This window comes from Aythya ferina (genome assembly GCF_964211825.1).
Source record: "Aythya ferina genome assembly, chromosome: 5".
In the NCBI taxonomy this organism is placed as follows: Eukaryota; Metazoa; Chordata; class Aves; order Anseriformes; family Anatidae; genus Aythya; species Aythya ferina.
This window is the reverse complement of record NC_140301.1, coordinates 41,538,532-41,564,567: the sequence shown is the minus strand read 5'-3', so window position 1 is coordinate 41,564,567 and position 26,036 is coordinate 41,538,532. Positions and strand designations below refer to the sequence as shown.

The window sequence follows — 26,036 nt, the reverse complement described above, 5'->3', positions numbered from 1 at the left end:
GCAGTGCACACACCTGTTCCTAAGGCAGTTATTTTAATCCAGTAATGAATGATTAGACATTTGTGATGAAAATAAAAAGTATTTATTTATTGAAATTCTGTTGTAAAATCATAATCATAATCTGGTCTGTAATATTGGTCACAGCCTTCTCAAATTCAATATAACTGAAGGCAGAGAAAAAGAATTCCATGCCCATCTTCCCACCATAATATAACTTCAAACAGGAAAGTGCATACAGATGAACTTTTCTCAAAAGAAATTAGACGAGTTGTTTCAAAGGCTAAAATGCTTTCAGAAGACTATTAGAGGTATTAGCAAAAACTTCAGTTTTGGAACTTCTGTCCAAATGAGAACATAGAAAATTCTAGGAAAAGAAACATAGAAAAAATGAGAACATAGAAAATTAATTTTTAACTGTTATGAAACAAGCCCAAAATGTTGTTGAACATTGACTTGCTAAAAGCATTGACACAACTAATTACAGAATTTAAAATACAAAAGGAGGAAGGCTGACTGTAGTTCTGACAAAGTATCAAAGAAGCATTCAAGAAAGATTTAAACTAAAGAAAAAAAATCTTTTTCAAAGAACCTGAACTGAAGAGTGTGAGACTGAAATTCATTAGTGTATCTCAATTCTCTAGTGAGCAGATTAGCTGAAATGTAAAAAAAGACCAGAACAAGTATGTGACAGTGTTTTAATGTGTAATGATGGGGAAAAATCAGCAAAACTTGGCATTACATACTTGGATATTTAATAGTTGTCTTAACAACGATTAATAAAAAATAACCATTTTGGATATAAGTGGACATAAGTTTCTTCCTGAATTAGTAATATGTTAAAGAAAAGAGAAATAAAAAAGAATACGACAGGTGGTCATTTTCCAAAAGGTTTAGTAGGGGGATGAATGGAGCTGTCTGCTATTCAACATCTTAACATCTCTAAAAAAAGGGAGGAGATTAGGAAACAATTTTTCACTGATATAAAATTTCTCAAGATAGCCAAAACTTTCTGCAAAGAACTGCAGAAGGATTTTACTGCATAGAATGATTGGGTGAGAAATTAATGCAAAGCAATACTCCTGAGAAAAAAAACAATTGCAATTATGAAGCTCACAGTGGTGGATTCTAAATTAGCAAAGAAGATCTTGGAGCTATTCTGATTAATTCCCTAAAAACATCATCCCAGTTCTCAGCAGCTATCAAGAGACAAACAATATTCAGAAGTATTAGGAAAAGAGTAATAATAATAAAAAAGAAACAGAAAGCTTGATTATGTCCCTGCATATACAGATGAGAGTGCCACACAGTGAATGCTTTGTGGAACTGCTGGAGGATATGTAGACTCGGAAAGGGCAGAACAGCAGAGGGGAAGGTTGGAGGTATGAGGCAGCTTCTGTATCAGAATTGTACTTGTACTCTTCATCCTGGAAAGACACAACAAAAGGTGGGTGTGATAGAGGAATGTAAAATTATGAATGACACGAAGAAACTGAATAGGGAATGATTACTCACTGTGGGGTACCCAAGGAAACTATTAGGCAGCAGGTTTAAAACAAACATAAGAAAGACCTTTTCTGCTTAAGAATATTATATTTGAATATTATATTTTGAAATTCAATTTCATGGGATGCCAAAATTACAAAAAAGTTCCAAAGTGATTAAACAGTTCTATAAAGGAAAGACCATGAAAAGCTATTAAATACGAGGTCGATGATTTTAAACAGGAGTAGCTGGCAACTAGCACTCTACTTTCCCTCTTTCATATGTTCTTTTTTCTAAATATCAGCTTCTGGCCACTGGCTGAGAAAAATCTTTTAGTTTGATCTAGCATGTCTGTTTTTATGGAAAACAGCACAGAAAATAGGGTTTATTCAATAATAAATATGTAAGCTCGAATTCTGCTATCCTTTCCACCGGCCTATTCTTAGCATAAAAGCTAGCCAGGTATTCATTGGGGTTGCATGATTAAATTTCATGTAGCTTCCAATCAAAACCTTCAATCAAATGTTCCTTTTATGCATTTATCATATATCTAAGAACATACAAATATTTTAAATATTACTTTGAATAAGGAATGAAACAGAACACATAGATTGAGATTCAAAACAGTAAGTACAGTGTGGGTGAAGGGCAAATGAGAGACGTACCTACATGATCTAGCAAAAGATGTTAATTCAGTTTCTCTACAGTCTTGTTTCAGTAAAGCAAAAACAGGGAAGGAAGGAATGGTTCAGTATTTTCAATATCTTTGTATTTATAAAATAGCACCAGAAGAACAGTAATCCAGGTGGTTGTAGTCCTTTATTACTGTATGAATGCTGAGACTTCCATTCATTTCAAGGGCTGCCCCCACTAAATATGTGGTTTCTGTGGGAACAGAAAACAGTGTGGTCAGAGAACACGGGTGTCTTCACAGGTCTGCAGAGCTAATGTGACAATAATCCTTTCTCTGTCAAGGCCCAATATGAACAAAAACATAACTCTGGAATCAGCATGTGGAAGATCTGTGAAGTGTTAGAGGGGTATTCCTCCCCCCTTTCTGGGCAGAGAAAATTAGATTCTTTTGACTGCAAGGCTGAATGAGTTGAGAGTATTGTGCAAAAAAAGCCCTAAATATTTGAGGCAGAATCATACCCTTAGTACTTGTGAGATGGGAATAATGACAGAAAAGCAAAGATTGGCTGTTAATATTGACATCAGCCACTGAAATGTTGAGATGAACATCTGGAATCAAGTGTTCTGTTATATATTTAAAATTTATAGACAGGTACTACTGTACTGCCTGAATTTTTGAAAGATGAAGAATGAACGGCCCTGTCTGATGGGCACCCGGCTACTTGTGCAGCTTCCTAAGGTAGCTGGGACTTGTTCACTTGCTTCCAGCGTAAGGTGTCTGGCTATGTTAAACTCAGCCCCAGCTTCATATAAAACACCCATGTTGTGCATGACTCCAAGAGGTGTCCAGGAGGGCTCCAGCTGTATGAGTAGTAGGTCTGGTGCTGGACCTGGGAACACCACTGTGTAGAGGTACATCCAGCATTGGCTATATTGTACAACAGCAAATGGCTGAATAGTCCTTTCAGGTCATAAGACTGTGGCTTAAGACAGCACAGTCCTGAGGACCTTATCAACATTCCGGCCCTTGGGACTTAGACTCCAAGAACCCTGTCACTTTGTCCCTGAGTAGGGCTCAGGTGCTGTTGCACATGCTTTAGTGGCCAATTTTAGGTGCTTTGAGGAATTTGTGCCAAAAATTGAGATGCAAATTGGATGCAGGTATCAGTGAGGATTAGATTTCCAAATTACTCTCTTGATCTTAGCTTTTAAGTTCTCATCCACTCTGGCATGCTTAATGCATGTGGTCACTGCCAATTGCTTTTTGATTACATCTGATATGTTTGCAGCTGGTTGAACCAAGTAGTTATTTGCAGAAATATTCTGAACTCACTTCTTAAACTCCTGGAATGACAGTTCAATGAAACCAGAATAGAAATAGGATCTGCATTTTGGCCAGAGTAGGAATACTCAATGTGGAAAATTTGTAGTGTTGTTTGGATGACCCAATATCAGTGTAGGTTTGATATCTATGGGCTAGTGGAGAGAAAGTATTAGGTGAAAAGAACAGCATTCAGTTCCTGCTGTTATTCTGCATTTTTAAGTAAAACTTCTAAGGCTTTGTTATTTCACACTATTAAGATGCAGATAACAAAGTCTGGCTATATTCGTAAAGGATTTTGTACGTAAGGTAGATAATACTATTTGGGACCGGTGTGTATACATATATGTACCTATATATTTATATAGGTATAAATGTTTTTAAAATAAATCCATCTTCTTACTGACTGTTACCTCTGCAAATTTGTTGTGGACTCTAGAAATGAGGTTGCTTTTTGGATTGCCAAATACCAGCCCAGGGAGGTGAGTCTAATTTAAGGTGTGAATAATGGTTCCTCTTCTTCCCTAGGCATATGATACTGATAAAGTGATAATGGCATTAAGTGTATGCAGTTTGTAATCTCTGAAAATATTTATTCACTTTTTCTTAGCAACACAGGTTCTGCTGTTAGAATTATTGTCAAATAAACAGAGTTGACTGACTTTTTTTAAAAGGATTGATCCAAAATGAACATATTACACAACATGTTTGTTCCTTGTGTTTATTTGCAAAACCTAGTTCAGCAATTAAAAATAAATGCAGGATCTAGAGCTGTTGTACTACTTGCATGTAGTTATACTCATGATAACTAATAACTCAAGGGAGAATGGGAGGGAGCTGGCTTATTTCCTTTCTTTTGCTAGAATAAAAACTGTGGAGATAACGTGAAAAACATTTTTCATGTTAACACTAATTATGTTTTCCAAAACCTTTTCATGTATGGACCACAATTTAACTTGGATTATCCTCTATTATTTGCATGACATTTCTGTGGGGAGGTAGAGCAATAAGGGTGTTGGAGAATGTGACATGGAATGGTGCTGTTATATTTATTTTTTTTATCCCGCAGTACTGGCTGGCAAGGTCACTGTCTGAATGGATTGTCTGCTTATAACCTTTTGTATTGCACATATAAGAGCTTTTCTGCTGCAGTTCTCAGAAATTGTTAAGAAATTCAATTAAATATTCTAATTTTGAACACTGTCTTGTGGGCTTCCTTATATACTAGTATTTTTGATAGTCTTTAGACTACTTTCTTGATTTGAAAATGTGCTTTCAGTTATATTCCCTGTCTGGTCACATGTGGTAGTGCTATGTTTTCCTGAAGCTGTTGTTGTTTGTGATGAATAGGAACTATTGGAATAATCTGTAGTGATGCTAATTCACATTCACTTGTAGTGCTGCTGCCTAGATACGTAGTAATTGTTCCAGGAGCCTCCATTCTGATATGGACAAATATTCATGATGAAGACATCACTGATTTTTTAACTCATTTGTTCTATAAGCTCAGAAATAACTGTTTTGTTCTTGATTAAGAGAAGTAAAAGGATAGTTATATTGATAGAGGTTTTGTGGGCATATGTATATGACTTTAGTAATCCTAAAATACCATAACACGTTGAACAGACACAATGTGTGCTGTTTATACAGCTAATCTTATATGTCACAATATATTTAAAGTGTGAATGTCTTGGATAATGCCATGCCAACATATCTCCCATGTTTTGCAACCTTTCACATCCAACCCCAGTGTTAGGGCACTATTATATAAGAGGGAGGACTTTTCCTTAAGATAAAATCTGGAGCATTCCTTACTCAACTATTGATTTCATGTGGTACTGAACAATATTACGGTGCACAGAACTGCACTAACTGACACTTGTAAACTGTCATTAAGTTTTAAATGCCTTAGTTATACTGTATTCTATTGTGTTTTCAACCTTTAAAAACCCAAAGATAATTTATTTATTTCAGAGTGGTTTGGTATATGGCAGCATCAAAATATTTTTTATTAAAACATATATTCTAGTATATTATTCTAATTTATTTATTTATTTGTTTATTTATTTTTGCTTGTGAGTATGGGCATGTGTAACTATGCAGTTGTCTACTGTAAATGCAGTTGCCTGTTGCTGAGTGTTTTTTGTAATGGTTTTGCCTGGAAATCAGATTAAGAAACAGTGTTCTAGAGTGATCGTTTGCCAGAAGAAAGTGGTAGAAACATACAGATAGAAAAGAGCCTGTATAAAAAGACATGGAATGTCTTTTAATGCCAACAATTGATGCCAACAAATTTGAAACGATCATTTTTAACAGTGAAGATTAAGTGGTGTGATAAACATTACCTGACATCTTAAAATCAAGATAAACTATCTTTCAAAACTCTTTGAATGTTTAAAGTAATCAACCCTATTTTTGTCATATGTTCTGTTGGACTGCAAGTCAATACAGATTTTTCACCAGCTGTGGAGCTCAGGGCTTTGCTTTCAGAGTAGTAACCTCTGAGTTTCATCTCCAGCATTGCTGCTGAGCTCTAAGTGGCCACGGCATTCATGAGAATGACAACCAGAGTCTTAGAAAGCGAGGGGACCATTTCACCATATTAATAATACCATACTTAATTCATTTAACTGTACTGGAATTTGATAAAATGGTTATTTGATTGGGTTCAGCTCTTCATGAGCAATTTCACATGTTTATCTTGCTTAACTTCTCAGCTTCAGTCTCCTTGATTTAGTTGACAACTGTTAATTTGAACCAGACATTTGAAATTGCTGGAGAGCTTCTTTTGTAACAGAAGCTTGCTAATCTGACTTCTTTGTCCACAGAGAACTCAGGGAATTGGCTTCTCTTTGTTCTATCTATAGTGCCCTTTAAGGCCTTTTAAAAATGGTGGTCGTGAATTAACATACATCAAGTACAGAGAATACGTATGGAAGAAAGGAATGTAAGAGAAAATAAACTGCATTCCACAAAAAAAAAAAAAAAAAAAAAAAAAAAAAAGTTTATAAAACAGAATGGGAAACCAGGAAATGCTAAAATGCTACTGTCCTATTTATCTTTGAGGAAATAATTTTATAATCTTATAATCTTGGCTTTGCTCCTAGTTGTTATTTAAGCAATACTCTGTATGAAGATCAGTCAAGGTCAAATTAAATATATATTTGTAGACTATATGGATTTTAAAAGGCTTATTAATACCTGTGATAATTTAACATAATTCATTTATTTATAGATTACTGGAGTATGCTCAAAGTTTACTGGCCAACATTCCCCATATTAAACATTTCCCATTTAAATTAATTAATGAGAGGGGAAATTGGGAAATAATAAACAAACACTTGTCTATTCCTACATCAGCAATTGTTGACTGCTTGTTTTTTAAACTCATGTAAACTGTCACTGTTTACCTGCATTCCTCTATTAGAAACTCATTTTATAAAATATTGTTCTCTACACTTTATGATTTAACAATTGTTGCTCTTGGTAAAAAAACAAAACAAAACAGAAAACCAAACCAGCCAACCAATCAAATATCAACAAGCTTCTATGAGTTGTATATCTAAGAAACCAAACACATCTTTTCTATTTGAAGAATCTTTCTTCCTATGTTTCCCTTACCTTTGCTTCCCTTGCTTTACAAAAGTCCACTTGGCATAACCAAACCTATACTGTGGATTCATTCTTAAGGCTTTTGACAACCTACCTATCATCTTATCTGCAAGACACCAACTTCTATTTAGCCCACAAACACAGGCTTCTTCATCTACTTGAAGGTCTAGGCAGATACCTTAATAATTATATTTTAATATTTTTTATCTATTAATTAATATGCTTCTTAACTAGGACTAATACATGGGGCAGAATCAGCATGAGATTGAGATGACTCAGCTTTATTTCCCTCACTGATCTATTTGCATTAATTTCCTTTGTACTTGGAACAACTCATCTGGGGCAGACACAATAGCACAAACAATTTCAAAGTACTACAACAAATTGGTTGATCAGAAATTATTTTGGAAGGCTGGCTACAAGACGATGGCCTCTGGTAGGTGAAAGCTAAAGCATGTCTGCCTCCAGTTGAAAATGAGAGGATGTTATGGGATTTACTTTACATTTCCTTACTTCTCTAATAGGTTTATTTGTTTTCTAGAAATCTTTATTGTTTCTCAATGAAGTTATTTGTATATTAATGGTATCTTTGGATAGCACAGGATGATAAATATTGAAATGGGATGTGATTCATATTTCATGAACTCTGGTCCTGAACATTTTACAATTACCAGAACAAATTGCATTAATTGCACCAAATTATATGACAGGTGGAGGAAGTTTTCATTAGTATCCATTACACAAAGCAATATAGAAAGAAATTTCCTTTTATTTTTTTTCCCCTGTAATTGACTGTAAACATGACCAATCTTACATAATAGCAAAGCATATACGAAAGGTGATATTGGTTGACTTCTGCAGCTTTAGGACTTGTAATACCTTAGGGATTTGGGTTAATAATGATTACAGGAGGGGGAAAATAGATGCAAGAGAGATACTATGGTTACACAGATGTTTCTTAGGCAAAAAATGTTTTGTATGAAGATCAGCATCTAAAAATATGAACCTGAGAGCAATCTAGCAGTGTCAGATAGTATGGACCTTGGGACTGGCTGCCAAAGCATGAGACTACACTCCACCAGGAGTGTAACCAGCCTCTGCCACAGTGTAGACGTTGTACTTGTTTTTCCTTTCCAGTTACAGTGCAATGCTTCTGAGGTGAAAGACTGTGATGGAAAAGGAAGATACTCTAATATGTACAAGTATTCTTAATGTGCGCCATAGTGGAATTGTTTACTACTGGAAATCCTGGATATTCACATTTAATGAAATAAATATTTCCTTCATTTATTTTTTCAGTGGAAGAAAGAAATTAAAAGGTAGAGTTAAGATCTTGTTTCTCCTCTAATCTATTTGCCAAACTATTTTGCTCTGTTCTTTCCTGTAGAGTTTGTGGTGCAGGCTTTCTTTTTGCTCTTTTTTTGTGGTTCCATTACTCATCCACAAGGAAAATTGTATCCCTGATAAAATTAGTTTCTGTTAAGGAAGCTAATTTTACTTTAAACCTTTGTGGGTATTATTCCAGAAAGTAAGGGGAGTGATATGAAAGAGAACTGAACAACTCCCTTTTAACATTTTTTTTTTTGTTTTTAAATCTCTGATTGTGAAGAGTGTGGAGAATACAACTCTTAATTTGATGGAGACTGGTTTATTCCATTATCAAGTATTTTAGTCCTTTGGTAGACTGCTTTTAATCAGCAGAAAGGTTCAAGCAAATTAGAAGAAAAGAAATAAAAGAGACATCTTCTTTTTCTGGAGGTCTGAACAAAGTAGATTTTAAATACAATTTAACATTAATTTTTGAAATATTGGCACTTCCTTTCTTTAAAATATACAGCCAAATTTTTCATCTAACACCTAAGCTGATGGGCACTGAATCCATAAATAACTCTGAGGACTGGGTCCTGAGACACTGCTAAAGTGTAAAATAAACAGCCATTAAAAATGGATGGGTCTTATTTTAAAAAATGTGAATCACCTATATGAGTGATGAAGTGGTCATTATTTTCATATAAATGTTGTGTTTTCCAAAATGTAGTATAACCTCATAAACGAAGTTAAGAACATAATCAAGAAATGGCAATGTCCAGAATCTTGACAGAAAATTGTATATGTCATAGGGAACAGTGGAGAGGGAAAGGTGTGAATGCAGGTTTAAAAAAGAAAAAAATGAAGTCATCCTTAAGAATATGGTCAGAAAAGACAGATATCAGTTTCAGATTGTGTTCTCGAGACAATCCGGCTTGAGGAAAAGGTTAGAAATACCCATACAAGTTGTTCCTTGCTGAGCTGCCCTCTTGTTCAGACTTGGAAGTTAGCAAAGACATTTCTAATGGGTTGTTCTGTAGGGAAAAAATAGAAAAGAAAATTAAGATCAAAACTTAAAATACATAGCACTCCTCTTAGGTTTTCTTCTCTTCTGGGTTCTCAACAGTCAAAATGAGTTGCACATTTGCTTCTACACCTCTATGTCATTTTTCTCTCTCAGGAAAGCAGTGCATAAGCAGAGGAGCTGAATTGTTACTTTTGTGACAGAAGAGTGCCTCTTTATCTGGAGGTCATCATATTGGAAGAAAGTTGTAAATGCACAGCAGTGTCCGGTGCAGCAGTATTTGAGGGAATGGCATCTTACAAGAGTGTCTGTGACCTTCCAGCCCAGGTCCAGCCTCAGACTTGGGGTCCCGCAGGAGGGACACCGTAATTGCTCTATCATTGTTAGCTAGAGGGGATCTTTAAACAATTCCAAGTAGTGTATGACTAACAACCCTTCCCTTGCATTGTTTGACAAGATACTTCGGAATGATGGTCCAGCACTCTAGTGTGTGGAACAAGTAAGATATTTCTGCCATATGAGCACTTCATCAGTAAGATGAAGGGTGCTAAAAGATCCCTGAGGCTGGAGACAGTGGCATTGTGTATAATGCGATTTCTGCAAGTGTGGAATGTTTTACAGATCACAGGAGTGGAAATCCTGAAGAAAAGGGTAAGGTTTGTGCTTTGCCTTGCACTGACAGAAGCATGTTTTTGCAGGATTTGTACAGAGGAAGCTTTTCTTTTTGAGGCTGCCTGACACAATAGGAGGACTTGCCTTACAAGCGGAATCAGAATTTAGAAAGTTTTTTTTTTTTTTTTTTTTTTTTTTTTTTTTTTTTATGTTATAACAAGGAGACAGACCTGTTAAGCTACAGTGATGTGATCCAGACCTTTAGCAGCTTAGTCTGAAATGTAATCTGTACGTCAGCCCCAGATGCAGAAGGACTGGAATATATGGTGCGCAGGATTTAGCCATTTCACAGTAAATTAGATAGGACTTTTCAAACCTTTTGAAACTGTGTTTTCAAAATTTTGTGTTTTTTTAGCTTGCTTTATAGGTGTTAAGCCTTGTTGCCCTTTTCCTGGGAAGCTCTGACATTAAAAGAAAATTTACTTGTTTGGAATGTTATTATAATCTTTCTTCAAACCAGCTTTGAGCTTTAGTACTTAGTACCATTTAACACTATAATCATTTAAATCCACTTTAATGACTTTTGTAATATAAATGTTTTAAGTATAATAACAATTATTTTAACAAGTGTTTCCTGATTCCAGGCATGTGTAAAGAAGATGGGGTATGTAATATGTCTGACCAGATAACTGCTTTTACGAATTATATTCATTCTTCTTTATTTAGCTGCAAAATGAAGAGAGTTCAGTGTAGTTCAAGGAAAGCATTGTGGTAAACAGACAGCTTAAATGTGAGCAGTGTAAAGAGCAGCAGCTTGCAGAAATATTGCTATAGATACTAAGACCGTATCCTGCCTCACTATGGACCACACATAATTGAATCATGTTCAATAGAAGGCCATTACAAAACAGAGCTGATTTGCAATGCTAATGCAGTGAAGACAGCTGTCACTGGGAATTAAATATGATCATTCAAAGCCTGAATAAATGAGGTGCCCATTATCTTCTGGCTCTGCTGCAGCCTGCTTAAAGAACACAAATAAATGATACTGTCTCAATAACCAGCTCAGTTTTGTCTTCTAGCCATAGAAATATGAAGAAGACAGAGGGAAGAGGGAGGGCATGCAACAACATCAACAACAAAAAGCATAGTCAATTTACAAAGACAAGCAGAGAACCAGTGCCCTAGGACTCCATTTTCAACAGAACGGTGTTTGTGGAAAAATGGAAAAAAAAGCTCTATAACCAAGCTAACATGTTTTAGTGTAAAAAAGGCCTACTTATTTACAAAGAAACGGTGAAAAATAACAGGTGTCTAAAAAATCACGGTCAGTGATTTTCCAAAGGAAATCAGTCAGAGAATCCAAAACATCCAATGAACCAGCATGGAGTCTGCACAGAATGATAAAGGACAAGTTAAGGTAAATTTCTTTTCCTTTTGGCAGTGCTGTGAATGTAGTAAGGTATTGCTGTTCAATTTTAATGTGAACCATAATCTACACACAAGGAAAAGGCTGATCAAGGTGGAAGAACATGGCATTTGTTTGAAGAGGGAATGCATTGGAAGTTTGTGTCGTTTCACAGAGAGCATAAAAGCACACAGTTGGAAAAAGAAGAAAAAAGAAAAGTTACCATATACAAGGAGGCTGCTTCTGCTTCGAGTAGGAGTGGTACCCGATGCAGCTGGTTTGGTCCTAGGCAGAACAGGTCTGTGCTGTGCTGCAGCTGGGCGGTGATGTGAAGTAGAGGAGCCCCAGTGAGAGCAGCGCGATGCTTGGGAATCTGCCTTCCTTGGCTGGCACCCGCTGGCTGCGGCACTGGGTGCTGGCAGAGGGCAGGCAGAGGGAAGCACTGCCAGATGTGGTGACAAGCCCTGGCTTAGCTGGTGTCTGATTACCAGTTTGTGCCTGTAGAAAATACCATATAAAACGTGTACTTTAAAGAAAAGAAGGAGACAGAGGAGTTAACTTGCATAAATCATATTGCTAGTATGTGTGTGCAAACGTGTCCGTAAACATATGAAATCCATGAAGGATAACCATGTATCAAAGACTGCTTTTCTCTGATCAAACAAAGTATTTGCCTGTCTGCAGTCTCTTCACATTTTTTTCCATTTTCTGATAAGGAAATCAACTGGCAGAGCCTGGAAATTGTCAAAACAGGCTGGGAGAAGTGGGACAAAAGGTGTGAGGAATACCCCAGGCACCTGTCTCCTGTATTGCCAGGTCCCAGAGTAAGTGACCTGTCCGAGACCTTTGTCAGCCCTGTGTAAGTGTGCAATAGGCAATAGATTTCATGTTGGAGTTGCCTGCACACATGAGACAATGTGCTAATCCAGAAACAGCAAACTAAGGGCAAAGAAAACAGAAGTATTACCACAAGATTTGCACATTCACTGTGACAAAATCAGGAGAAAAATGAGAAGCTTGGAAAGTATATGACCGTGAAAAATTGCATCTGACATAATATTAAATACCAGCAAGTGTAAAGTATATGTAAAGTATAAAGTATATGTATATGTATAAAGTAAGTGTAAAGTAAAGTATAAAGTAAGTGTAAAGTATATGTATATATGTATATATACATATACATATAAAGTATATGTATATGGCACGTGAAAGCAGATAAACAGGTTGGATACAAACTGAGGATTATCTCTTCAGGTACCAGTAACTTTAGGAATGGGTAGAGTTTTAATGATATGAATATATGGATATACATAAATGGATATGAAATTACAGAGTGAAGGCCAGGATGCTTGTGGTGGAATGTATTGTGAGGCAGTACACAAACTCAAAGTAACAGTGTCTGCAAGACACACAGCATTAATGCATCCACACTTGAAATGCTGCATTTCCTTTAGGTCCTCACATGTACTGAAATTCTAATTCAAAAAGAAGGACCTTTAATACGGGGAAAAAATGGAGTACATATGGAATGACCAATAGCACCAATCTCCGTTCTTTAGAAATCAGAGGATTTGGGGACACAAATAAGTCAAGCTATCCATGAAGAAGTGGAATTATTTATATTTTGAAAGAAATCATGGACATAAGAGGTACCAGCATAAAGCAGGTGTGAGAGGAGTTTCAAGGCCAGAATTCTTTGATGTCTAAACATTTTGTAGGTAAACTCCTCTTGTGAAATAAAGTAGAGCAAGGCCAAAGAAATACTTATTTGAAATTACTATTTTAAATTCCTTCATCTATCATTTTCTTGATAACTATACAGTTTGCAAACGCCTTAGCTGTGAGCTGCTAAATAGAAAGCCTATTGTGCCCTACTGTGAGAATATCTTTAATGGATTCTCTATTTTCCCATTTTCACTTGGGTTTTAGTATTTTTCCTGTTTTAAAACCCAGGGAAGAAAAACCTTATATTCACTGTTTTGAAACTCTGTGGGTGCAGTGCAGCACCTGTACATTTAATATCAAAGCCTTTGATTATGTTAAGCCAGGGGGGGTTCTTCTTCCCTGCCCTATTCCTTCCTGTGACTCTTGCATTCCCTGTAGGTTTATGCCTTCTACCACTTCAAAAATTTCACAATACATTTTAATTGATAGGTAACCATGTCCGTAACACTCTGGTTGATAGTTGTGGATTTTTTAATTATTTATTTATCTATTTTAGTGAGTGGCAACACCACAGGTGATATACAGCCAGAGAATAAACTGTGGCACTGTATGATGCTGAAGCATTGTGCACCTGTGTATGACATCTCTCACAGATAATGGAAATATGCATGGCAAGGCCTTTCCAATGCTCTCCTCTGTTTTGGGTAACGTATATTGTCCTTTCCTGTGAGGCTTAGGACAGGATTCCTTACTGGGCTTTGGGCCAACCCTCCTATCAGTATCTTATTTGCTGCTATGGTAAGTTGGACAGCTCTGACACACCAAGCACACTGCTTCTTGCAGAGTTTGTGCAGATAAACACCATGCATCATGGCACGCACTCTGACATACTTACTGATGGCTTGAGACAGTCTAAGTGAGATATGCCAGGGTGCAGTGCCATCGGTGCTAGCAGTGGGGCATGTGGCGGGCTGCTGCTCTCAAATCCCTGCTGAGGCTTTTGTGTGATGCCCAGAGCATTTCATATGTTGTAACTGTAGCATTTAAAACTGCAGATGGGACAAATGTAGGACAATTTGCATGTTTACCAGATGGAAGTATAGCTCATCCACAAGGTACCCTGCTAGCACTGTGAGGGCAAATTTTAGTGTGGCTTAATAAATATCCTCTTGTGGCTAATTCTGCAATTATGGATGGTGTCGTCTTAGCACAGAGAGAAATAAAGATTCTTGAAGCACTTTATTAGAGAAAATAGCTTTAAGTTGGCTCTGCCATGTATGAGGAATAAAACACTTAAGGTGCTTCACAGAGCAAGTGCAGCTTGATTTCACAAATTTTTGGCCTTGTGCTTGAACTGCAATAGCCCTAGTTCCCTCCTCTGCAATAGCCCTAGTTCCCTCCTGTTTCCCTTATATTTCTCTACCTTGCTGAAAGAAAAGGGACAAAACAAGTATAATGACACGGTACCAAGCATTTGACTTGAAATCAAAGCATTTTCAAATAAAAGCCAGGGAAAGCAGGACAGAACTGGAGCAACGTGTAGTGTGCCCTGTCAGTAACTGGAGCACTTTCTGGGTACGAGAGGGCTGTGCTCCCTTTCCTTCTACCTGTGCAGATTTTATCCCATTACACTGAATTTTTCAAAGTCCACTGCCATGCAAAGGCACATATATTTCAGTTCTAAGCTAAACTGAATCCTCTTATGTTGTTGTCCCTAGCCTACTTGATTTCAAATTCCTTTTGAATGCTATATAAACCCAAGGGGAAATTCCTATTCATTTTCAGGCGTAGGCTGTATTTAGTTTCCTGTGTTGTGGTATTTAGTTACTAGAGTATACATTTCCTAATATATATTTTCTTCATCATGCCTGGATCTCATTTCATTTCCTATTTTATCTTGGTATCTATAGTGCTTTAGAAAGAAGAGTACAGATAATGATGGTTTTGTTTCCAAATAAGAATGGAGTAAAAGCCCATTTGGTTTGTTCTTAACATACTTAAGGAATGCAGCTTGTGTCCACTATATTTTGTTGGTTGGTTGTTTTGTTGTTGTTGATTGTTGTCTTTATTTTTTTTTTTTAAACTTGTACAATTCACAGATTAAGCCAGCATTTACCATAGTAAATGGTAAGTAACTGATGGAGACTAATTACAGTATCTTGTAAGCAATGACTGTTTGTAAATGTTGGCCTTAATCTTTGTGTAGCACAGCAGAACTCTCTGAGATTTCACTTGGTATGATAACACACCTTTCAGTTTTCTTAATTCCTGGCTGCATAGTGTCTTGTAGATCTGCACAGGGGCATCAGGTGCTGACTTGCTCATACTATCATGGTGTTTTCAGTTCTAAGAGATACACTCCAAAGTAGGCTGAACTTCATACAAACTTTGAAACCCTCAAGTTAGAGATAGCATAGATAGCTACGTATTCTCACAGTTTGTTTCAGCTATATGTAGATGAATGTAATTGGGCTGGTTAAAATCCAGCATCAAAACATTGAGTAGGTTTGATGTATTTGTTCGAACTTCCGCTGTTAATCCTGTGCATAAACTGTAATTTAATTCCTTTTCTTATTATGCATTAGCTTGAATAGAAATAAGTGTTGAGCTAAAGTGTTTGTGTCGTGTTGACAAGGTTGGGTATGCAGCTATGAGGCTGTTGCGCAGCAACAAAGTGTATTATCTTTACATTACGAGACCACTGTAATTTTTGTACGTTATGCTCAAAATATGAAAATAAACTGTAGAGGAAGGTCTTCAGTAGAGCTTTGTTCTCAGCTTGCATTTTTTCAGTCATTTTGTGTCTTTCCCAAATGGTCTAAACTGTATTACATTTCCTGTCAAATTTAATTAAAAAAAAAAACCAACAACTTCACACTAATTAGCTAATTAGGGGCCGTAAAATGTTCTTTCTGTCCCTCTCCATTTTTATTCTTGTTTATTTCTGAAGTGTGAATGGGGTGGAAAATCCATGCACTAAAAGGGAGATGGAGATAATTGAACTCTTTTCATACAGTCCCAGGTAGAAATCAAATCCAAGACCCAGGGTTAAAGGTGAGCTCTGTAACTACTATACCAAACTATTCTTGGTAATTATCAGCATGAGCATAATTATTAACATTTCAATTATACTCACAGTATTACATCTCTCCAAGGGGTTTAACTCCACTGATTTTCAACTTGTCTTGTTTTTTTGGTTGGAATCCAGTTGGAACAAAGTTGCTGGATAATATTTTTGACACAAAAGGGTAACATACTTTTCAGAATACGTGATCTATATGTTTTGTCCTCAATGACACTTGTGTGCTTCCAGATTTTGATTGCTTGGTAACACTACTTGGCATAGCGAGGTATCTAATTCAATAGATTTAAATAACTTATTACACAAGGAAGGAACAAAGCTCCAGGCTCTTCTCTCTTAAAATCCAAAGTTTGAAATTGCAACTTAGATGAATAATACTGCATCCTTTGATTTAAAGCAATATCCAATCTTTGTCTGCTCTCTAATAACTTTTTAAATAACTGTATCCTGTAATTTACTTAACCTAAGTATGAAGCGCAATATTTTTAAATAGTTGATATTTTTTTTAAATGTATTTTATTAACCATTTTTGAGTATTCAAATCTAAAATGCTTAATAAGATAAGGATTTATAAGTGGGAACCACATGAAACATTTCTGTGCCTTTATTAATTTTGTATAATAATCTCTACTGCTTGTAGAGATTATAATGTAGAATTATAATTATTATAATGTAGAACATTATGGTTGAGTTCTACCTACTTGATGTTTGCTATCCAAGTGAAGTTTCCACACTATTCTGCATTTGTAGGAGTGGTACTATCAGAAAATGTTCATGACAACAGTCTGTCTAGAAGAGGAATGGAAACTTCAGCTTGATGTCTGAGTATGATGCAAAAGTGACTCACCTAAACATATGTTAACTCTGCACAAGACAAATTAAATGAAAAAACATTAAACAGCAGCAGTGGTAGTATTGTATTTTCCTGCTCCTCAACACATGAGTGTGAAAGCAAATGTGTTTAAGAAATGTAAAATCCTTAAATCTTCATAAAAAATAACAAATTACCAACAGGGCCAGGCAAAAGAAGGCTGCGGTAAGCCTGGGAGATTATTAAGAAAATGCATCATATTTTTTTTCCCATTCTTGTGCTCTTTCATGGGCATCTGCTTCTGGCTATGGGATGCTGTATTAGACGAACCTTTGGACTGATGCTATATGGCCACTTAAAAGTTCTTCTGTAAGAACTGTCCTTTTAAGAGTTAAGGCTCTGTAAGAGAACTATCTGTAAGGGATAGTTCTGATGTGATATTGCTAACGTGTTTGTTTAACAGCATCTTGCTGAAGTCTAGGGCAGTCACATAACACTGACAGTGAAAAATATGGGCTGATTCTCCTTTCAAGTGAAAAAAAAAAAGTATAATAATTTTTCCTTTGTAACAAGTGACAATAGTTAACCATGCTCTCTGTCCTTCTGCTTTGTCAGAGCTTGCCACCATCGCAACTGAGAAAGATCATGCTGCAAATCTCAGCTGCTGCAGCTGACCACCAGCACTTTCTGTGTTCTCTACCACCTCTGCTATGAGAGCAGCAAATTCCTACAAAAAAATGGAGGTTTGTGATTGCACATGCAATTATAGTGTATGTATATACAACTTCTGTATGCTTTCTGCAGGATATTAACTTGAAGCTCATTAGCTGAGGTCACACTTTTCTGGCTCCACTACCAGTTTAGCAAACTAGTTGAGCATTTATTTAAAAACATTAAGATGTAATTTGTAACAATAATTTCAAAAATAAGTTAAATGGAAAGAAAGTAATGTTTGAGTAACAGTGAAGTATTAACGAGTCTAAAATAATGGGCTTAGAATATTTTATATAGACAAATAAACATTAACTTATGCAAAGCTGTTGAACTGTTGTGTTTGCCAGAAATACAGGTCAACTCACAGAGGTGTTCCTCATCATTGCAACAGAAAATTGTACTCTTTTGCAAAGTAATTATACCTTCATTCATGTAAGTTTGAAAAAAATATGTGTTAGCTCTAACTTCCCTAAAATAGCTTTACTAGAAAATATTGCAGCTAACCAAGAGATGATGTACCTCATGTCTATTGTCCCTTGTCATCACTAAGTCTATTGCCTGGTGACGAACCACACTGCTGTGGGCAGGGAGTCAAGCTGTTGGCAGCGCTCTGCAGCCTCAGATAGGTATTAGGTGCTTCTGACGGTTCTCAACCTAATTACACAGGGAAAACAGTGTACAAAATCGTATTTAAAATAGTGGCAGTCAGAACTCCTACTGTGCTTATCTCTGATTAAATTATGGCACTTTACCACTACAGCAGCAGTGAATTCAGCCTGAACCTGGTGGTAATGGGAGACAGAGGCTGTAGACCTGTTTGGCTGTGACTTTGCCATGAAATTTGGCTGTATATAAATTGTACTAGATCATGTTTATGGCTGTAGCCCTCTTTTCCCAGTGCCCAATAAATGCACGTGCATCTCTTGGAATTCACTGAGCCACTGTCCGTGCATGAATATAGTGTTACATGTCTCTGTGCCAGGGTGCTGTAGAGTTGCTGTACTTCAGATGGAGAAGCAGCACTGTCCCCAGAACTGACTAATGAGATGGAGGGGTAGGAAGGGTCTGCTTTATTTTATTTTATTTTATTTTATTTTATTTTATTTTATTTTATTTTATTTTATTTTATTTTATTTTATTTTATTTTATTTTATTTTATTTTATATTTTACTTTATATTATTTTTTATTTTATTTTATTTTATTTTATTTTATTTTATTTTAATGTAATTTTAATGTAATTTTAATGTAATTTTAATGTAATTTTAATGTAATTTTATTTTAGACCCAGAGAAGGCCTCCAGCACATGGTAGTGACAGCTACTTGAAACACAGGAGCCTGAGCATACCCTCCTAATAGTACTGAGGTAGGATGGGATGTGTTTGAGGGTTGGTTGTCCACAAGGCACCTCAAGGACTGTATTGAAAATTGTTAAGAAATTCAGTTGATAGTATAGATAGCTTAGTTATTTGTATCACATTCTCATCTTTTTTTCCTAAATGCTTTGTTTTGGCTCAGATGGGGAGTTCTGACCGTGGGAACATGACTCCAGTGTCTGCAGTTACAGAGGGCAAATGGTTCTGTGGAGTTCTGTTTAGTCACAGCTCACTAGAAATTGTCAAAGAATAAATCATATATTTTCACAAGAGCTGTAGTAAGAGACATGACTGAATAGCACAGGAGAACCTGGAGAAGAGCTGTTACATGGCCGTCAAATTGAGAGCAGGATTTTAAATTTAATGAAGCATCGGAGGGAGGCACAGGAGGAGTGATGTCTTAGCTGTTTGAATTTGGGCAGCACACAGAGGGGAGAGCTGAGAGGAAGATGTGCTAGAAGGGAAGATGCTGTATTAGCTTAGAGGAAAACAAAATCATGAAATGGGACTGTAATGATAAGAGGAACAGTGGCCTCATTTTCTTTGTGCAGCATGTGGAAATAGATGAAGTATGAATAAGGTCAGTCTTGAATGCGTTGCTTGAGTGAGAGTCTCATGAAAATGAGGAGTCTAATCCCAGGAACAAGCAGTGTAATTGAAGTACAGATGCTTTTACAGCATGCAGAATAGTGAATCTTTCAATCCTCCATAATCACACATCTGACCTTAAGTGATATATATGCATAGGTGAGCATATGTGTACAAGTGCGCATGCACAGTAGGGATGTGCATTGTCACAACTACTTGTTACCAAGCAAAAATTGTCACCCGATCATTTCACACAATAGGAACCTCCTGTGTCAACAATAGCTCCTACAGATTTAATTTAGTCAACAGGTTCTGCCTGTCCTGACACTGGCATCTGATGAAAGCTCCCGTCACACCCCTGTTGTATTCGACCCTGGAACATTTAGTTTTGAAAGGACACTGTTTTCCACCACACCTTTGAAATTAAGATAGTACTGCTTATTTAACCCATCTTTCTGCAAATACATTTTTACTTTTCGAACAGTTTGTTTCCTGTTTTTTGTTTTGTTTTGTTTTGTTTTGTTTTGTTTTTGTTTTCCCTCTAATGGTCAGAAATATTAGAGGATGTTAGAGGACACAAAGCTACATCTTTCCAATCCAATGTATCTAGGCAAAATGATTTTCCAATGCAGCCCTGAGCACTTGGAACCCTGAAAAACCAAACTAGTTCCCCTATAAGACTCCAAGCTCTTTCCAACGGTCTGCCAAAAACAAACAAACAACCAAAACTAAATTGAAAAAATAAAAATAGGGCTATAGACATATCAGACTTAAGAATGTGGAACTCCACTGCCCTGAGTCAAGCTGTGTTATTTTAAAGCATACGATGGTCTCACACTAGGACTCATAGCCTGAACATGTAAGGACATGTGCCTTCATCAGAAAGACTTCAGTTTTTTCAGTGGGTTTTACACTGATGGAGGATGTAGACAAGAACAGTAGTTTTCTCAGCGATAGCTCTAAAAATCTGCCTGCTGGTGGCAGCCGTCATAAAGAAGTTCAATATTTGCTCTAATTCTTCAGTTCCTTAGTTTAAAATCAACCAACCCAAACCCACAACAACAACAAAAACAACCAAAAAACCACACCAGTATTTATTTGCCTTTATCTGACATAACTTAGTGCATATTTTGACTACATTTTTCCTGCACAAAAATAAATAAATAAATAAAATATTGCAGTGGACATTTAAAGCATGTGCTGATGTTGGCTAGGCATACAGATATGTCTGTACCTGCTGCACTGGATGGTTTGATGATATGTCTGTGTGCAACATGGACTTTTATGACACTTAATGTACTTATGTGCTATATTTGATTATGAAGTAGTAATATATTAAGGGATGATAACAAGGGATATACCTGTAGAAAAAAAAAATAAAGGATAAAAACTGTATCCCTGGATGGCTGGAGAAACACAGAGAGATTTTGGGATTTGTTCTTAATTACAAAACAGTTAGAAGAGTTACTAAATGTGACATATAACTATTATACTGGATAAGAACATACAGCTAAATTGAATACATAATAGTTATCTTCATTTTTTTTTTCTAGTTTCAACTAATTTTTCTGTACAAATAGGTATTTAAATAACATAGGCTATAAAATCAGCAGCAACCAGCCAGAGTGTATGTGTATAGAAACTCTCTAATATAAATTAGTGCTTTTTAAAAATCACTGTAAACTCTGTTTTCTGTAATTATAACAAACCCTAGAGTTTTACCCATGTAATAGTAATTTTTTAGTGTCTTCACCATTATTTTCCTTTTGATTTATTTAACTACATCTAACTTGAGCAAACAATGTTAAGTGGGGAAACAGATGTGGTTAAATAGCCTATAATTACGCCTTTAGTCATCTGTTACCATCACAAGGCTCCTCCTGCTACTATGACCAGAAAAAGTGACCTAACTGATTTCACCAGCAGCCTTGCCAGTGCCTGATGCAGAATAGATGGCCCTATTAAGCAATCAGAAAAAAAAATAAATAAAAATCAACCATTACAGTGGAATAGTAATCAGCAGTGTTTATACTAGCCCCACAATGCACAATCAGAACCATGAATTCTACTAATTGGGTACCTTCTGCATCCAGAGGTGCCTGCAATAGGAAACAAAAGGGATTTGAAAATTAGTGTTTGTAGCAATTAGTTTCTGTCTGAAGGCTTAGCCCAGTTCATGGAAGCCATGATTCAAACAGGGATTATTATAGTAACTATGGTATTTAAATGTCCTCTGTCATTATTCAGCATCAAATTTAGCATAGCAAGACTAATTTGGATTTACTCTTTAAGACTAATTTGGATTTACTCTTTAAAATATGATTGTTGGGAATTTTTAAAGTCCTAAACTGCAAACCATGTATTTTATGCTTTTTTATATTTCCCACATCGGTTGTTTCCTTCTAAAGATTATGAGCCTGTTTCAGACTAACTGTAGAGGTGATTAAATGTCTTTGCTATTGAATAGCTGAGATTTAACAAATAGCACATTGGAGAGTGTTTGACTATTATTTTTCACAGAGTGATCTGTGCTATATTGGCATGTTGAGGGATTTCATGCTTCATGAAAATGTAAGGACTGGAAGTTTATTGTTTATAAACACAACTAGAAATTCATGCCAGTGAGCAGTGGTATACAAATGTTTAAGAAGAGAAATTTAGGCATGCAATTTTCTGAGTAAACTGCTGGTGCATTTACGGATGGGCCTCGGTGAAAGCTCAGTGGATTATATTAAATTGGATACAAAAAGCCTTTTGCCCTTTTCTTTCCTTTGAATCTTTAGCATTTCTGACGTAATAATCTGATAGACAAATCTCTGTGCTTCAGTTCTTACCATTATAGACTCCCCGCTGTAGGTGCTTAAAGGACAAATTAACAGTAGTACAATTCAAGTAACCTCTTCACCTTTTCTATCAAAGCATCAGCTGCATGTTCTTGCTTTGCTAAAGCTCCCCATATGGTTACAGCAGGACTGTGACAATAGCTTACAAAAAAAGCTTAGAATTCATGAAAAAAAAACTCAAGAAGAGATAGGAAAAGGGAGGCAAAAAGTCTTTAAGTCAGCCCTCAGTCTTAGCTCTGCTCTTTAAAGGTTACACTGAGTAACGGAAATGTATCATCTGCAATTTATTAATAAGTTGCTGTCCTCATTAGTTAACTGCTGTTTAATCTATATGTGATTAACTGTGTGACCTTAAAGAGATTGTTATTAATACAAAATATTACATTATGAAACCATTAAGTTATAGGAAAATATTGGTACTTCGAAGACAATCAGAATGATAAGTGTGATAGTTTTTAGAGATACTGTACCAACACTTCCTCTGACTGATTGCATTACATATTGATATTAGCAAGTATCAGTCTGTAGTGCAATCAGTCAGTGGAAAATGAGTGAAATGTGAACTAATGAGAGCTAATTGTCTCATATAATAGCAAGGACAGAGAATTCTATCAATTAAATTAGTCTGAGTTGAAACAACTATCAGTGTAATAATGTTGATAATATCAACCAAATTAGATGTAATGAAATAAATGGTATGCTAAAGATCAAGGATACCCATCGGCTCCGACCCCCACCTTGTGCTGACTAGTGAGAGTGCCTCATGACTTTGGGCTCAGGTCCTGCCTGAAGCACAGCCTGAAACATGTGGCTGTGCTCCCAGGGGACAGGTACAGAGGGATTTTGAATTAGTGTAATTTGGATTTGGCAAATAGAAGGTGAGGCAGTGAATATCACGTAGTACAGATATACCACTCTTGCTAGCTCCAGCACGCTTCTCAGTGACAGCAGAGATGTGGTAAGTGAGAAACGGTGGCTTGAGAAGTCCATGTAAATTTGCCCAGGTGTCTGTCGGGGCTTTTCTTTTTTCCTCTTCATTTATTTTCTTTCTTTCTTTCTTTCTTTCTTTCTTTCTTTCTTTCTTTCTTTCTTTCTTTCTTTCTTTCTTTCTTTCTTTCTTTCTTTCTTTCTTTCTTTCTTTCTTTCTTTCTTTCTTTCTTTCTTTCTTTCTTTCCCCTTTTCCCCTTTTCCCCTTTTTCTTTCTTTTCTTTAGAAACTACTACAATTGAACATCTGTGTGGAATGACCAGATGCCACTTAAAAGACCTACTCACAATATGGGATGGCAGAAACACAGAAAAACATCTGGGCCATCAGTTTCACTAGGGATGTGTTGCATGCTAATCTGAAAATGCAGCTTGGGAAATCACTACAGGAAGATGATGCCTTGGCAAAATTGCAAAATTTGACTGGCAGCTGCCATATTCATCTTGTAGAAAATCTGCAATTGTGTATGAATGTTTAGAAACTGACCATACAACTGAAAGTGTTGAATTTTTCTATTTGTATCAGAGAAAGTGGACATAAGAGTTCTCTCATTGATACCACTTCCAAATAAAATTAATTTCCTTGTAACACAGGATCAAAGGAAGCAAAAACTAGAAATATCAGCATCCTACAGGAAGCTTGAGTCTGAGAAGGGTGACAAATAATTCATCCACAGTGCTGAAACCACATCACCTAAAAACCACAATCGCCTACTAATTGCACAGTTTACATATTATTTAGAAAGCATTTGACATTTGACTTTCCACCTCACATGCTTAAGATGCAGAGATTCAACAAGCACATACACTGACATAAGTAGTAAAGATAAAATATTTCTATTTATTTATAGATAAAATATTTCTATTAAAAAAGAAAAAAAAGGCCGACAATCTTACTTACAGTTGTACATGGATAGAAAAAAAATCAGGAAAGCAATGAAAGCAGTGGAATAACACAGGGGAGGCTAGACAACTTAAAGATCAGACAGATGATGGGTAGATGATGGGCAAGGCCACAAAGATACCATCTAAGAAAGCACCTGGAAACTTTGATATGACATCAGTACGAGTCATGCATGAATATGTAGATGTACTTACCGAAGTTATAGTAAGCAGTGATTGAATAAATTTGTTAGCTAATTCTCTTAATACATGAGGATAAATGAAATATTTAACGTGGAGTCTTAGATGTGATAACCAATGGTTATTTTCAGTGGACCTTCTAGCTCCTTATTGTTCCTTCTACTTTTCATTTAGCAAGGCTATTTTCTCACCCATTTTTGAGTTGCCATTAATTTCATCCCCTCATCTGTTAATGGACTTTCTTTCTCTTTAGTATTTACTTCCCTAGCCATAAAAGCCTTTTTAATCCTCCGAGCCCCTTTTATTCATTCTGAGCTTGATTGTAATGCTACACTCTGCCCTGGCTAAGTAGCTATGTTGCCCCAGGAGCGGGCTAGAGAATTAAGTAAGACTTGGAGCTCTGGTCTCTCCCTGTGCTCTACTTCAGAAGCCAAGGCTGGGCTGTGGCAGTGTGACTTCCAGTAAAACCAGTAACCCTAGCTGACAAACCAGAAGGAAAAGCATTTTGCAGATACTGTGACTTCTGTCCCTGCTGACCTGCTTGCAGGCAGTGGGTCCTGCACTCCATGACAAAGCTTTTGCTGCGCAAGAGAGCAACATGCAGCAGGTAATGTAATATTTTGCTCTCTCCATTAGTCTTAGCTTCAGCTTCTTAATTTTTCATAGGCTTGAGGTAGACAAGGAGATCTTAAAGCAGTGCTGGCCAGCAGGCTCAGAAGCACTGTCAAAATGTCATGGACAGCCAGTCTGGGTAGGGAAACAGCATCATGTCTTGGTGCAGAATCAGTGGAGCAACACCTGGGACAGTTCAGCCTTCCTTTTTTTGGTTCCCTACATCAGCTTTCTCTAGCTCACTCTGGATATTTTCAGCCTGGTTTTCTAAGGAAATAGCCCTTACACCGTTTTACTGCATGTGTTTGTGTATACTTCTGTCCTCCTACCTCTTAGTTATGTCTTCTCTCCTTTTTTCTCCTTTCCTCTCCTGCATAACTTTTAGCCTATTTTTCTAACCCAATCACATAGAAATAGAGATCCCAAAGCTGCTAGCTAAACAGGAGGTCAGGTAAGGAAAATTATTCCTATGAATCCCATCTCAGGAAAATAATGTAACCTGTGCTTATCCCCCACTAGGCACTAGAGAGTACACAGCTCCGTGAAGTTTTACCTCTCATTGTGTTCTCTAAAGTCTAATCACGGTAAACTTCTGGCTGAAGCATTTCCAATGCTGGGTCACTTATATATGTACCTTCTTTAATGATGAGTAAGCTCATGCTTGTGCTCCTTAAAACTTCAGATATTTGAGTAATAGTTCATCAAGCCAGTGTTTAGGTTTTGCATTAATCCCCATTTTGTTTTTCACAGGAACACTCTGCAGCATATACATTAATTCAAACAACATTCTGCTTTTTTTTTTTTTGAGGTTTCCCTTGTCATCCTTAGTATGTTTGTCTCCATGAAATCAGAAACCCTTTAATTTAATTTCTGCCTC

At 36.5% G+C, this 26,036-nt stretch overlaps 1 long non-coding RNA gene across 1 annotated transcript in view; it reads right to left on the bottom strand.

Moving 5' to 3' along the window:
• Positions 1-680: 680 nt before the first annotated feature.
• LOC311438245 overlaps positions 681-26,036 on the bottom strand; it is a 46,203-nt gene continuing 20,847 nt past the window's right edge. The window contains exons 2-5 of the long non-coding RNA XR_014694026.1: positions 11,624-11,898; positions 9,314-9,390; positions 2,148-2,367; positions 681-1,424 (exon numbers count right to left, since the gene is read on the bottom strand). This is a non-coding gene — a long non-coding RNA (uncharacterized lncRNA). The remainder of the gene's footprint in view (positions 1,425-2,147; positions 2,368-9,313; positions 9,391-11,623; positions 11,899-26,036) is intronic.